General features: G+C 47.0%; 1 non-coding gene and 1 pseudogene across 1 annotated transcript; one reads left to right on the top strand and one right to left on the bottom strand.

The window, feature by feature from the left end:
* Positions 1–6898: 6898 nt before the first annotated feature.
* On the bottom strand, positions 6899–8325 carry LOC147965875 (uncharacterized; annotated as a pseudogene).
* LOC125517704 (small nucleolar RNA R71) lies at positions 7856–7959 on the top strand. The gene has a single exon (XR_007287747.1). It is a non-coding gene; the product is annotated as a small nucleolar RNA R71 (small nucleolar RNA).
* Positions 8326–16346: the final 8021 nt, after the last annotated feature.

The raw sequence follows: 16346 nt of genomic DNA, 5'->3' as shown, positions 1-16346 counted from the left end.
ATATGAAGTCTATCACCAGTCCGGATTCAGCTGTTTTAGCAGGTTTGGCTTCTATCCATTTGGTGAATTTATCCACCATGACCAGTAAGTATTTTTTCTTATGGGTTCCCCCTTTAAGGGGTCGAACCATGTCAAGCCCCCAAACCGCGAAAGGCTAGGTAATGGGGATTGTTTGGAGGGCGGTTCTTGGCATATGGCTTTGGTTTGCAAAAAGCTAGCAACCGACGCAGTGTTGGACCAAGTCCTGTGCGTCTGCCCGGGCCGTCGGCCAATAAAAACCTGTACGTAAGGCCTTGCTTACAAGGGCCCGAGCTGCAGTGTGGTGGCCACCGAGTTCGACGTGAATTTCTGCCAAAAGCTTCCACCCTTCCTCTTCGGAGATGCACCTTTGAATGACTCCGGCAATGCTTTTCTTATACAGCTCTCCCTCGTGGACCCTGTAGGCTTTAGATCGCCGCACTATGCAGCGTGCCTCATTTTGGTCCTTGGGAAGTTCCTGCCTAGGTAGGTAGGCCAGGAATGGTTCTGTCCACAGGGCGATGACAGCCATTATTACGTGGGCTGAAGGTGTTATTTCGGTGGCTGAGCCTCCGATTATGTCAGAGTGTTCGGTATCGGGAATTTTGGCCGGGTCCGGACTATTGTTACCGGTGTCCCCTTCCCATACCACCGATGGCTTAAACAACCTCTCCAAAAAGATGTTGGGGGGGACCGCGTCGCGTTTTGCACCGATGTGGGCGAGGATATCCGCCGCCTGATTCTTTTCCTGAGCCACATGGTGAAATTCGAGCCCCTCGAACCGAGCTGACATCTTTAGGACGGCGTTTCGATAGGCCGCCATCTTTGGATCCTTGGCATCGAAGTCTCCATTTATTTGGGATATTGCAAGGTTCGAATCCCCACGCACCTCCAGGCATTGAATGCCCATGGAGACTGCCATCCGAAGACCATGCAACAGGGCTTCGTATTCGGCTACGTTGTTGGAGTATGTATACAGTATCTGCAGTACGTACTGAACGGTATCTCTGGTTGGGGACGTCAGGATGACGCCAGCCCCCAGACCGGCCAGCATTTTGGAGCCGTCGAAGCGCATGATCCAATTGGAGTATGCGCCGTACTCTTTAGGGAGTTCGGCTTCCATCCATTCGGCGACAAAGTCGGCCAATACTTGCAATTTAATGGCTCGCCGAGGTTTGTATGTTATGTCGAACGGGAGGAGCTCAATGGCCCATTTGGCAATCCGGCCCATAGCATCGCGGTTGTTTATCTCTACTCTTATAAAAAAACAGAGTTGGTGATGATGGTGTGCCTGCCATCCTGCAATATAGGCCGTCTGATTTATATTTGACGGACAGGAAGGAAACTCTGACAATTTTGCAAAAAGATACCCACACCCCTCTCCACATTTGCAAATAAAGACTTCCCTTGTTCCTCCTTTTCTCTCACAAGATAAACTACTCATACAAATGCATCTTGATGTTCCGTGCAACGCATGGGCATCTTGCTAGTAATATCATTAAGTGGCACTTCCGAGGCTACTATAATCGAACACTCTTGAAAGTAGTGTCGCAGCTTCCGGGATGCCATGAATACCGCATAGGCTATCTTTTGATAATGTCGGTACCGTGATTTGCATGGAGTGAGGACAGTGGATACATAATATACCGGCTTTTGAAGAGGGAATTAATGTCCGTCCGCTTCTCGTTTGACGATGAGCACTGCGCTTACAACCTGATGAGTTGCCGCAATGTATAACAGCATTGGTTCGCCAATGTTTGGCGTGGATAGGATGGGGTTGGTTGCCAGTATGGCTTTTATTTCTTCCAATCTGGCTGTGGCAGCGTCCGTCCACTCGAAGTGGTCGGTGCGCCGAAGGAGGCGATAAAGGGGTAATGCCTTTTCTCCTAAGCAGGAGATAAAGCAGCTTAGAGGCGCCACACATCCAGTTAATTTCTGGATTTGTTTGAGGTCTGTTGGGGTAGCCAACTGTGACAAAGCTCGAATTTTGGCTGGATTAGCTACAATTCCTATACTGGAGACAATGAAGCCCAGGAGCTTTCCGGCTGGTACGCCAAAAATGCATTTTTCCGGATTGAGCTTGATGTCGTATGTTCGGAGGTTGTCGAATGTGAGCCTCAAGTCGTCTATTAGAGAGTCGACGTGTTTGGTTTTGACGACCACATCATCTACGTATGCCTCTACTATTTTGCCGATCTGTTTCTCCAGACATGTCTGAATCATGCGCTGATACATTGCACCAGCGTTTTTGAGCCCAAAAGGCATTGTGTTGAAACAGAATGGGCCGTATGGTGTGATAAATGCCGTTGCGGCTTGGTCGGACTCCGCCATCTTGATTTGGTGGTAGCCGGAGTATGCGTCGAGGAAACACAATGACTCGTGTCCTACGGTAGCATCGATAATTTGATCAATGCGGGGGAGGGGGAAGGGATCCTTTGGGCAAGCCTTGTTGAGGTCCTGGAAATCGACACATAGGCGCCAGGATTTGTCCTTCTTTGGTACCATCACCAGGTTTGCTAGCCAGTCCGGGTGTTTTATTTCTCTAATGAATCCGGCCTCCAATAACATGGCTAGTTCCTCTCCCATAGCCTGTCTCTTAGGTTCAGAGAAACGCCAAAGAGCCTGCTTGACCGGCTCGAATCCCTTTAGGATATTGAGGCTGTGCTCAGCCAGCCTGCATGGGATTCCTGGCATGTCTGAGGGGTGCTAGGCGAATATGTCCCAATTCTCACGTAGGAACTCCCGTAGTGCGGCGTCCACGGCGGGGTTTAACTGTGCCCCGATGGAGGCTGTTTTTGTAGGGTCCGTTGGGTGGACTTGGAATTTGACTATTTCATCCACTGGTTTAAAAGAGGTGGACTTGGATCTCTTGTCAAGTATCACGTCGTCCCTGTCCATTGTGGAGCGTAGCGCAGTTAATCCTCGGCCGAAAGGGCTTCGGATAATGCCTCGAGGGCCAATGATGCTGTTTTGTTTTTGGCGCAGAGTGTTGTGTCTGGATCACTAACAAGAGTGATGATTCCGTTGGGCCTGGGCATTTTGAGCTTCATGTACCCATAATGGGGTATGGCTTGGAAGATCGTGAACGCCTCCCGTCCCAAAAGGGCGTGGTCTCCACTACTGAACGGGGCCACTTGGAATGTAATTTCTCCGAACCTATATTTCTCCGGCGTGCCGAATACCACATCTAGTGTGATTTTCCCAGCACAGCGTGCTTCCCGACTGGGGATGATTCCTCTAAAGGTTGTGCTGCTTTGCTCAATGCGGTTCCAGTCTATTTCCATTTTTTGAAGAGTTTCTTTGTAGATGAGGTTTAATCCACTGCCGCCGTCCATGAGTACTTTGGTGAGTCGAAAGCCGTCCACAATTGGACTGAGGACCAGTGCAGCTAGTGCTCGGGCTGTTCGTAATTTAGGTTCATCACTGGCATTGAAGGTAATAGCTGTGTCGCTCCATGGATTTATTATTGCTACGTGGCAGATTTTGGCAATGCTGCGGAGTGTTTGCTTGCGCCTATTATTTGATGCGAAGGTCTCAAAGACTGTTAATACCATATTGTTATCCCTGGGATGGTGCTCTGTGGCATCTGGGATGAGAAGATCCTCGCCGCTTTTGGCCACCTGCCGGAGTATCCAACATGCTCTAAGGCTGTGTGTTGGTATGGTATCCACTGTACTATGAATTTTGCAGGGTCCGTTGAGCCATCCCTCCAATGTGGTTCCACGCCCTATAGAGGGTTTTTGCTTCTTTGTAATTAACTTGGATGTCTTATGATAGTGCACCCTTTTACTTCGGACTGGGTGTATATTCGGAGCCGGATTATCCCAAAATTTCGTTTCGTTTTTCCAGGCACTTTCCATCGCACAGTACTTTCGTACTATGGACACCAAGTCGGCGAAGCATGATATGTCAGGGCGACTTATGGCGTTAAGGATTCCCTTGACCGTGCAGTTATTGTAGAAAAGTGAGACTGCGTCTTCCTCACGGCAGTCCTTAACCTTGTTCATCACAAGGAGGAATCTGGCCCAATAATGATGTATATGGGGCTCTTGCCTAATGTAGGAAAGATCGTTTATGTCTGGGTGGGTGGGTGGGTTTGAGTCCGAACCCCTACCCGATCTGAGACCCAGGGGCCGAGGAGTTTTCGATCTTGGAAGTTCAGATTCCGGGATGTTTCCCGATGAGTGTGGCCCGCTGCCTGACTCTAGGTTTAGGGCTTGGGTGATGTCCTCCCATAAACGGGTATCCGGCTCGGAGAGCTCAGGAATCCGGACATAGTTAGTCCTCAAGATAGAGGAAGAATCGCCGCATTGTTCCTCCACCACCGCAACATGATGGGTGACCGGTGGAGAGTTAATCTCCCTTTGATCGGGTTTAAGCCAAATCCGATCATAGTCCGTAGCGACTCCCAAGGTGGCGATGCGATCCAAGAGATTGTTTAGGGAAGAGAGCTCCATTGGATCCATCTGCTCGGCGAATTCCGAGCCGACGTGGAGGCTGCTTTTGATGACCCGAGAAGTCATCGTCGGTGCAGCAGCCGAACAGGCGGTCATGATGAAACTGCCTAGCCGGAGAGTTTGGCCGACAGCCAGGGCTCCCCGGGCGGTAATGTTGTTTTTAACAACAAGATGAGGCATCCTTCCTTACGGCGACGGCATAGAGGAACTCTCAATGAAAGCACCAATATCGGTGTCAAAACCGGAGGATCTCAGGTAGGGGGTCCGGAACTGTGCGTCTAAGGCGGAGGGTAACATGAGGCATGGGACATGATGTTTTACCTAGGTTCAGGCCCTCTTGATGGAGGTAAAACCCTACGTCCTGCTTGATTATTCTTGATAATATGGGTATTACAAGAGTTGATCTACCACGAGATCGGAGAGGCTAAACCCTAGAAGCTAGCCTATGGTATGATTGTATGTTGTCCTACGGACTAAAACCCTCCGGTTTATATAGACACCAGAGGGGGCTAGGGTTACACAAGGTCGGTTACAAAGGAGGAGATATACATATCTGTATTGCCTAGCTTGCCTTCCACACAAAGTAGAGTCCCATCCGGACACAGGACGAAGTCTTCAATCTTGTATCTTCATGGTCCAACAGTCCGACCAAAGGATATAATCCGGATGTCCGGATACCCCCTAATCCACGACTCCCTCACTGGCGCTAGTGGATGAAGTTGGTGGTGAGTGGTGGATGTTTGTGGTGGGTGTGCTGATGGTGCGGAGGCGCACCACCATGTCGGCCTGGCCGTGGCGGCGGCCGGAGGTGGAGAAGGAAGGGTGAGGGAGAGAGATGAGATGCCAGGCCCGAGGGGAATTTAGGCTGCGCTAGGGATTTTGATCCCCTCCTCTGATCTGCCACTTTACGATTTGGCCCTACTACTTCTCTTCTTTCTTCCCAAGTTGGTTCTGCCATCTATAGCTTGGCCCCTTGATTACTTCAATTCTTCTCACTCAAGTACCTTTCTTCACTTCTTTCCTGCCCTTCTCTCTTCTCAATAGCCAACTTGTCCAAATCTTGAAGTTTATAGTGCCTTTGCGCACTTTTCTGCAAAATAATCAAATGACGAGTAAATGAACTCTTATATGATTTCCATTTAAATATATCATAGTTCACAGCAAGAATGGATTGTCAGATCACAATAAATGGTGTGTTTGTGTGCCAAAATATGAATAGGAAATGTACTTATCAAGTTCCCCCACACTTAAATCTTTACTTGTCCTCAAGTAAAGGCATTTGACAAGAGCAAGGAAGTGAACAGCGAACTGATTAGAGAATGTCCCAGTGAAGTAGATCTCCAAACAATGCATGCTTTGAACTTTGCTAGTGAAAATCAATGGTTAAGAGTGCTACAAAGCAGTAGGATACTAGTAAGCATGACCATTTTAAACTTTTACAATGATAAAAGAGGATCAACAAGTTTAAATGATGACTGTGCCAAATGGTTCCTAAAGAGAACATGATCCCGAGAACAAAAAGAACTGGAATTAAATCTGGTGATCAAATCACTTATTTACAGAGATAAAGGAATGATTATATTATTATTAGTCTCACCATAGGAACATACCACCGATCCCGAGAACATGGTATACACCCGGCTCGACCAATTATTAGTTTTTTTGTTTGTCTCCCCAAAGGAACATACCACCGATCCAGAGAACATGGTATACACCTGGTTTGATAATTACATTTTTTATTATTAATTACTTCCCAAGCTAACCCGATTTCACATGCCACTGATCCAGGGAACATGACATGCTACTGTAGGTAGTCAGACTTATTTATTCATTATTACTTATCTTAAATGAACAACGCATAAGCACAAAAACAAGAATCATCACTTCCCCATGTCTGGTTCACATGCTACCGATCCAGGGAACATAACATACTAGTCCATAGTGGTAAAGTGATTGCTCTCAATGGGAACACAATAGGCACAAACTCAGCATCTAACACTTAATGATCTAAGTGTATCAAGGTAAAAGCAGAAAATGATGAAGTTTACTAATGCACTAGGGATTTGAGCACTCAAAACTAAATAGCTTTCACTACTTTCAGCAAAGCAAACATGGTGTAGATCACTAGTTTACAAGGCATTCAACAATCAGTTCGCACATTCTCACCAAGCACCATATGTCAAAGGTGAAATTTAGTGGGACAACATTTAAGAAATGGCACAAGAAACCATAATAGCAATTTAATTCAGTAAGCATCAATGGATGATGATTTCAAAAAGGGTCATGAAACAGCTCACCGGGCTTATATAGGAAGTAGCACTCACTCAAAGCTCTCTAAACTGCAGCTCTTCTATTTTTGCTTCTCTATCCCCATGCCTGCTCCAGCTTCACTCTTCTTCATGTGTGCCCATTGCTTCTCCTCATCACCATGCCGTGAATCCACCAGGATCCCAGGGAATGTCATCTCGAACTCGGTTAACTCGCAGTAAATGGTACACGAGCATCAACCTGAAAGAACACTCAACAACCAAGAAGTGACAGAGATAATGCCCTCTAAGTCATCAATAGAGTACCCTATCATATAAGTATATCTACTGATCAATTCAGGAACATGTATCAACAACAAGTCACATGGCGCATAGGCAATATCAGTGATATGACATGTCTTGTCCAGAAAGCTGAGATCATACCTGAGATAGTTAGGAAGAAGCTTCAGGACTACCTCAATTGAAGATACCAAGTGAGGTGTGGTAGTAGAAATTTCAACCGGACTCGTGTCAACAAGTGAAATAGTAGAGCTTGGCTCCTTGACGTCTGAATCCACCTCACCATAATCAACCATGAAGCTCTCCATCTCAGGCTCAAGTGTTGAGGAATCCATGCAGCTAACATCATCGAAGGAGAACTTCTCCATATGTGGCTCTAGCAGAACATAATCAATATCATCTAAAGGTGTCTCCTCAATATCAAAAGCAACTAACTACAGCTCTGGCTCATCCATGGAAGAATCATCACAATGCAAAACTGAATCTCCAACACTAGTATCCATATGATCTGTAGCGTGCGTGTCAACTAGAATGGTATCATCATCGTCAAAGATAATGCATGCAAGCTCAATCTTGTCACACTGAGATAGAGGTTCAGGATTTTGTGTAACAATTGGTGGTTGAGGTGTAGTGATTTGTCGCAAGCAAACCAATGAATCAGAGGGTGGCTTCTCATTGTACCACTGAAGTTGGTGGAAAGCTATGCTCTCAATCAGCAGAAAAGCATCATCGAGTGTCTTGTTTGCAATAGCTCCACCCGCTGCCATATCCACGTAAGCTCGAGTGTCCGAAGTCAATCCTCTGTAGAATATCTGCAACTCTAACCATCTCTCGAGCCCATGATTAGGACATCTCTTGAATAAGCCTTTGTATCTCTCCCAAGCATCATACAAGCTCTCGCCTTCACGCTGAACGAAATTGAAGATCTCATCTCGAATTGCCGACTGTTTCTGTAGTGGGAAATATTTATCCAAGAATGCTCGTGATATCTCATTCCAACTGTATGACCTTGATGGCAAGGATCGATACCAAGCACGAGCATTATCGCGAAGAGAGAATGTGAACAACCTGCACATGATTGCATCTTGAGGAACTCCATGGTACTTGACTGTATCTGAATACTCCATGACTCGGTGTAAGTGCTCATAGGGATCCTCAGTAGACAGTCCTCCAAACTGTTGTTGTTGAACCAAAGCAATAAGACCAGGCTTTAGCTCAAAATTCTCTGCCTTGATAGATGGCCAAATTGGTCCTGCAAGATAGCACTGGCTACTTGGCATCCAAAGATCACGAAGCATCGACATCTCTCAACCAAGTGTAGTTGTCAATCAATCTGTAAATAGTTCAGATTTCCTATGCACACTCATAAATAGTAAACACTAGTTAGAAGGTTAGTATCCTAATAAGCCAAAGCAACAGCAAGGAAAATAAAAAAAATAAAAGAAACACGGAAAATGAAACACACGACGAATTAAACACGGAACTAAAATAAACCTAGTCTATAGCCAACATAATCGCTCAACGCTAGTCCCCGGCAACGGCGCCAAAATGATCAATTGAAAGTATAGTGGGGTTTTTACGCCCAAAACTACAGATGTCGTGTTCTCCACGGGGACTAGGCGACGGCAACAACGCTCGGCTAAAGCTAGGTGACATAGAATTGGGTGATGAAAACTGAAAATAAAACCTAAACTAACAAGGTTGTTCCAAAAGATCATTGACAAAGAAACTGACAAACAGCAAAGGGAAATTCAGATTTTACTCACTATGTTTTTGGTATTTTCATTACTTGAGAAACTACAATACTAGCACAGGTTTTACTACTTAAACAACAAAAGGAAATCAACAAGACAAGAATACGTATAATAACAGCAAGTATGACAGAGGGAAGAAACAAGGTTGTAGGACATAATATATGTATCTCATCACAAACACACACATATGTATATCTCACAGGACACCACACACATATGAAGATTAGTATTTCACTAAACAAAGTATAACAGATCAAGTACTTCTCTAAGTGACAAGGTATCAACTACTCAGGACATACTAATTAAGCATTTATATTATAAATTCGAAACTGAGCCAAGTAGCAGGATACTACACTTATCAAGACTAAACATTACATAGTATTAGTTATAACACTTCTGAAGATTACAGAAATTTGTGTGTGAGAGAGAGAGAGAACAGCAGCAAGATTGGGAATGGAGCAGCAGCAGGGGCGTGAGGAGAAAAGCAGTAGGGACATGAGGAGAGAAGCAGCAGGTGGAGTGAGAAGAAGAAGTGGCAGCAAAGAAAGTGGAGCAGCGAACAACAGAGTTTGGGTTTAGAGAAGAAGAAGAGGCAGCAGCAACTTGAGGTTCAGAGCAGAGAATCAGCAAAGGAGGCGCAAAGAGAAGGAGCTGCAGGGGCATCAGGAAGAGAGGATCGACAGAGAGGGAGACGTCACACGGAGTATCAGACGCCCGTGCTCGCCCATGTCTGGTTGGGCGCGCGAGGTGCGGCGGTGGCTTGAGATGGTGGCGCTGGTGGATGAAGTTGGTGGTGAGTGGTGGATGTTTGTGGTGGGTGTGCTGATGGTGCAGAGGCGCACCACCACGCCGGCCTAGCCATGGCGGCGGCCAGAGGTGGAGAAGGAAGGGTGAGGGAGAGAGATGAGATGCCAGGCCCGAGGGGAATTTAGGCTGCGCTAGGGATTTTGATCCCCTCCTGTGATCTGCCACTTTACGACTTGGCCCTGCTACTTCTCTTCTTTCTTCCCAAGTTGGTCCTGCCATCTATAGCTTGGCCCCTTGATTACTTCAATTCTTCTCGCTCAAGTCCCTTTCTTCACTTCTTTCCTGCCCTTCTCTCTTCTCAATAGCCAACTTGTCCGAATCTTGAAGTTTATAGTGCCTTTGCGCACTTTTCTGCAAAATAATCAAATGACGAGTAAATGATCTTTTGTATGATTTTCATTCAAATATATCAGAGTTCACAACAAGAATGGATCGTCAGATCACAATAAATGGTGTGTTTGTGTGCCAAAATATGAATAGGAAATGTACTTATCAGTGGTTTTGGTGATGAACTCCTGAATGGTGGGCACTCCTTGCCCTGCGTTCTCCTGAGGGAAACGTGCCGCGAAGCACGCCTCCAAGTGGTGCCCAAGCGCCTCGCTTGTGATGCTGGAAGAGTCTGAGGCCCTCCAGAAGAGAGCCACCGAGCCCTGCCCAAGAGGGGCGCTGAGGGAGGCGCCCCAAGCGCGGATGCCGATCCTGAGGAGGCGCCGCTTGCCTGAGGCCCTGCTTGGCGCAGCTTCTTCTTCTTCTTGGGGGTGGCCTCAGGAGGGCGCTCGCCTTGACTATCGGGGTTGTCGATTGTTGCAGCTTGGAAGGCACGCTCGAGGGAGCACACCACATCTCTTTCTTCGCATGGGACTGTGATGATTCCCCACTTCCCGGCATCTTGAGGACATTGTAGCCATGATGAGTCACCGCCATGAACTTGGCCAGGGATGGATACCCGAGGATGGCATTGTATGGTAGGTGGATGTAGACGACGTCGAAGTCGATGAGTTCGGTGCGGTAGTCGTTGCATTCTCCGAAGGTAACGGGGAGGCAGACCTGCCCGATCAGGGTAGTAGAGCCGCCGGTCACTCCCGAGAAAGGCTTAGTAGGCTGAATGTAACACCCCGGAAGTAATTTACCTAATTTGTACTCCAACTCTTGCCATTTCCGATGCTAAGTTATTTTATTTCCTCGGGTTCGGGTTTTTGTCTCCGTGTGTTGTTGCCATTGTCATGCATCCCATATCATGTCATCATGTGCATTGCATTTGCATACGTGTTCGTCTCATGCATCCGGGCATTTTCCCTGTTGTCCGTTTTGCATTCCGGCGCTCCTATCTCCTCCGGTGGTCCTTTCTACCTTCCTTCCGTGTGTGGGGGTTAAACATTTCCATATTGGGCCGAGACTTGCCAAGCGGCCTTGGTTTACTACCGGTAGACCGCCTGTCAAGTTTCGTACCATTTGTACTTCGTTTGATACTCCAACGGTTAACCGAGGGACCGAAAAGACCTCGTGTGTGTTGCAGCCCAACACCTTTCCAATTCGGCCCAAAACCCACCAAAACTCTCTCCATCATCTAGAGCGTTCAATCATGATCGCGTGGCCAAAAACCGCACCTCATTTGGACACTCCTAGCTCCCTCTATGCCTATAAATATCACCCCCTCCGAAATCCACGGGTTCTTCTCCCCTGAAACCCTAGATCCACCTATCCCGCCGCCGCCGGACGAAACCTCATGGGCCGGACATGTCCGCCCCCGCCGCCGACCACTTCTGACGTGCCACGTCATCGCCCGCGCGCCCCACTTCGCCGCGAATCCCGCCGGCCCGCGAAGCCCGCCCCAGGCCCCCGAGGCCCATCGACCGCGCCCCGCCGCCTGGGAGAGCCGCGCCGCCCCGCGCCTCTCTCCTCCGCCGCAGGCCACCGCGCCGGCCGCCGTGTCCCTCATCGGCGTCGACGACTGCGGCCGCCTCCTCCTCACCGGTCGGTGCCGCCCCACTCCGGCTTTCCCAAGCACCGCCGCCCTCGCCTCCGTTCTACCTCGCCGCCCGACACCCCGGCGAGCCCCTCCTCTCCCCGGCAAGTCCGACCGGCCTCCTTCCTCCGACGACCTCGACTCCGGCGACGTTGAACCTTGAAGTCCGCGCGTGCTACAGTGTCGGCCAGATCTAGATCGAGGGGTTGACTTTTTCTCAGAAACCCTAACTATTTTGCAATGTTCCTCATGCTATAACTTTGCATCCGTAGATCCGTTTTGGGCGTGTAGCATATCAAAATGTTCGTCTCAGAGAGCACATAATTTCATCTCATTGCATCATTTTCATTTGAGCTCATCTTGATGCCCGAAATGCTGTTGGAAGAGAGCTATTTGAGTTAATTGTCAGATCTGCTGCACCAAATAGCTATTTGTCATTTTGCCATGTTTAGTGTATGCATGATATGCTCCTGAGCTCTACATGTGTTTTGTTATATGCCATGCCATCTTTCCAGAGGTGCTATCCATGTATTTTTGTGTTATGTGTGGTGACTAGCACAAGCTTGCAAAGTGGTGCATTCGTTAATGCTGATTTCAGGGACTTAGCAATTCCACTAAGTCCTTGATCTGTTCTTATCAATATGCCATATGTTCATGTTGTTTCCTAGTGATTCGTGCCTCTTTTGAGGATGATCAGTAAGGGTGATTTGTTAATCTTGTGGTTCTCTATCCATCCATGTCTTTGTTTGCAATTATGGAGAACCCTAGCTTGAGTCAATCGAGCTCTACTTTTGCTATTTCGTGAATCTGGGCAGATTGTCTACTTGTTAGCGATTTTGCTGAGGATGTTGTTGCTAACCCATGCATGCTATGTTGTTGTTCTTGCCATGTCTAGCTTATGTAATATGTATTCCTGATTGGTGTATGCTTAGATTGTCATGACTTGCTCTGTAGTGAGTGCATCGAGCTCGTGAACATGCCTACTCGTTAAGATATTTGCATGCTCCAGTTTTTCACTAAGTCTGAGATCTGATTATGTTTTTGCCATGTTCACATGCTTGCAATTGTATTTTCTGATCCCTTTTGGCTCAAGGTCACTAAGGGACTTTTGTTAAGCTCTTTGAGTATCTTCATGCCATGCATTGCTTTGCCATGTTAAGTTCCCGTAGTATCTAGTTTTCATGCTCCAAAGTGTGCTATCTGATCTAAAATTCCAGGCTGGTGTTAATTTCACTGTCTGAAACCTGTTCACCAATTGCTCTTTTGCCATGCTTGTTTGAACCTATCAATGGATGAATTGGCCGTAGCTCAGTGTTCATCTTTTGTCAAGCTTTATGAGTGGATCGCTGCCATGTATTTTGTTGCCATGTTTGAGTGCTATAGCATAATTATCTTGATACATTTAGATCTCTACTTGCTGTTTATCGCAGACCGGTGCCATGTTTGTTTTGCTTTCCATTTCCAAACCGTGCATCCGATTCCCGTGATCTTTATATCGATTTCAACTGAAATCACCTCACCTTTCTAGTGGCACTCTTGGATTTCCAAGTTGAGGCCAGGTTCATTCATTCCTTGTCAAATCTTGCATGCACATCCCATATCGCATCCCGCATAGCATACCATGTTTGCATCATGTTGTTCGAGCATTTGCACATGGTTGATTGTGTTCCTTTTGCTTGTTTATCTTGTTTGGGTAGAGCCGGGAGATGAGTTCGCTAACGAGGAGCCCATTGAGTTCGCTTTCGAGGATCCAGTCAACTCTGACAACTTTGTAGGCAAGATGATCATACCCTCGAAATCACTTCTATCTTTGCTTTGCTAGATGCTCGCTCTTTTGCTATGCCTATGCTACGATGCCTACCACTTGCTTATCATGCCTCCAAAATTGCCATGTCAAACCTCTAACCCACCATGTCCTAGCAAACCGTTGTTTGGCTATGTTACCGCTTTGCTCAGCCCCTCTTATATTGTTGCTAGTTGCAGGTGAAGATTGGAGATCGTTCCTTGTTGGAACATTATTTTCTTGTTGGGATATCACTATATTATCTTGTTATCTTAATGCACCTATATACTTGGTAAAGGGTGGAAGGCTCGGCCTTTTTTCCTAGTGTTTTGTTCCACTCTTGCCGCCCTAGTTTCCATCATATCGGTGTTATGTTCCCGGATTTTGCGTTCCTTACGCAGTTGGGTAATAATGGGAACCCCTTGACAGTTTGCCTTGAATAAAACTCCTCCAGCAATGCCCAACCTTGGTTTTACCATTTGCCACCTAGCCTCTTTTCCCTTGGGTTTCCGGAGCCTGAGGGTCATCTTATTTAAACCCCCCCGGGCTAGTGCTCCTCCGAGTGTTGGTCCAACCTGTCAGCTGCCGGTGGCCACCAGGGGCAACTCTGGGCTGGCCTACCCGTACCTTGGACAATCTGAGTGTGCCCTGAGAACGAGAAATGTGCAGCTCCTATCGGGATTTGTCGGCACATTCGGGCGGCGTTGCTGGATTTGTTTTAACTTGTCGAAGTGTCTTGTAGAACCGGGATGCCGAGTCTGATCGGAATGTCTCGGGAGAAGGTATATCCTTCGTTGACCGTCAGAGCTTGTCATGGGCTAAGTTGGGACTCCCCTGCAGGGATTTGAACTTTCGAAAGCCGTGCCCGCGATTATGGGCTGATGGGATTTGTTAATGTCCGGTTGTAGATAACTTGAACCTTAACTTAATTAAAATGAATCAACTGCGTGTGTTACCATGATGGTCTCTTCTCGGCGGAGTCCGGGAAGTGAACACGGTGTTGGAGTAATGCTTGCCGTAGTTGGTTCTCTAGTTCTTTGTTCGTGCTTTGCTTTCTCTTCTCGCTCTCTTTTGCGAACAGGTTGGCCACTATACATGCTAGTCGCTTGCTGCAGCTCCACATATTACCTTGCCTTTCCTATAAGCTTAAATTGTCTTGATCGCGAGGGTGCGAGATTGCTGAGTCCCCGTGGCTCACAGATTACTTCCAAACCAGATGCAGGGCCCAATGACTCCGTTCCAGATGATGCGCTTGAGCTCAAGTGGGAGTACGACGAAGACTCACGCCATTACTATGTGTCTTTCCCTGATGATCAATAGTGGTGCCCAGTTGGGGCGATCGGGACCATGTCGCTTGTTGGGGTTGATCTTTTATTTTGGTACCGTAGTCGGACCATGATTGTATTGGTTGATGCAATGCTATTTATGTACTTTGTGTGATGTGGCGAGTGTAAGCCAACTATGTACCTTTTCCCCTTATTATCTATTACATAGGATGTTGTGAAGATTACCTTACTTGCGACATTGCTTTCAATGCGGTTATGCCTCTAAGTCGTGCTTCGACACGTAGAAGATATAGCCACATCGAGGGCATTACAAGTTGGTAATCAGAGCCTTCCCCGACCTTAGGAGCCCCCACTGCTTGATCGAATTAGCTAACGAGTTGAGTCTAGAAAAATGTTTTGAGTCTTTTAGGAATTATATATCAGAGAGTTTAGGAATTCTTTTTACTCCCCAGTCCCTTCATCGCTCTGGTAAGGCATCCTGACGTAGAGTTTTGACTCTTCTCTTCTCAAATTTCACTAAAAAAAATTTAGGATCACGCGGGTATTTTGGAATCGTTCTGATGGATTTGTGACGAGAACATTGTTCTTGGTGCCTCCTGTCATTTAGGGGTTGTGGCAGTGTCCCGGGGAGTTGAGCTCCGAGGTGTTGTCGTCACAATTTTATTGTTGCAGTTCTGGAATACCTAAGTTTAGTTCGCCGACATCGAAAATCTCTTTTATGCAGTTGTTGGTGAGATAACCTCGACGCCACCCAGTACTTGGGCGGGAGTTCGGGAGTATTGCCATAACTTGTATAACGGATGCTTTTCGAAGGTTGAGGTAGACGATTTCCGAAGTTTTTTGTCGGTTATGTATTGAAGGATGGATACAGCTGGATGTAGGATTTGCTAGATTTGGGTGAGATATTATGCTCTAGTTCATAGGTGGGAATTCTTGTAGCTCTAGTTCTTCTTCCACGGATATTTGGTTTGAGATCGGGTGATCCTTACCGAGTATTTGTTCTTGATCCGTACCTTGTTGATTTATTCCTCTACCTAAATTCTAAGTGGCTTCTCAATTTATGGATATGTGACCATTTCTATTGGAATGCATTCGTTCATTTTGTTCGGATGTGAAGACTATATGTTGCAATTTCAACCCGCTTGATTCAGCTGCAATTTTTGTCTATCAGTGTGCTAATGGATGTCAACCTCTTCAGGATGGCTCCTCCAACGCGCACGACTCCGAATCCTGATCCGCCACCACCACCTCCTCGTCCGGAGGCATGGCAAGCTGTGATGGCTGCTACCAATGCAAACACGCAGTTGATCATGCCAATTCTTCAAGAGCGCAATCAAGCGAACCAAGGCAACCAAGGCAACAACCAGAATCACTTTGCTACACTCAACCAGTTCCTTGCTAACCAGCCAAAGACCTTCAGCAATTGTGTTGAGGCAACTGATGCTGACGATTGGCTCGTGGAGTTGTGCAAGCATTTCGAGTGCAGTAACGTCAGGCCTGAGGAGTTTATCAAGTGCGCTTCCTTCCAACTCAAAGACCAAGCTACAGAATGGTTCCAGCAGTACAAAGATTCCAGAGGAGGCCGTGTAATTACCTGGGATGAGTTTTGTCAAGACTTTAAAGCTCATCATATTCCTCAGAGCGTGGTTGAAAGCAAGCGTGAGGAATTCCGCAACCTGAAGCAAGGCTCTATGTCTGTCTTTGACTACAACAAGTTGTTTCAGAAGCT

The sequence above is a fragment of the Triticum urartu genome, chromosome 6A (genome assembly GCF_056163025.1).
Source record: "Triticum urartu cultivar PI428250 chromosome 6A, HENAU_Tu73, whole genome shotgun sequence".
Taxonomy (NCBI): domain Eukaryota; kingdom Viridiplantae; phylum Streptophyta; class Magnoliopsida; order Poales; family Poaceae; genus Triticum; species Triticum urartu.
This window is presented reverse-complemented; position numbering and strand designations above follow the sequence as displayed.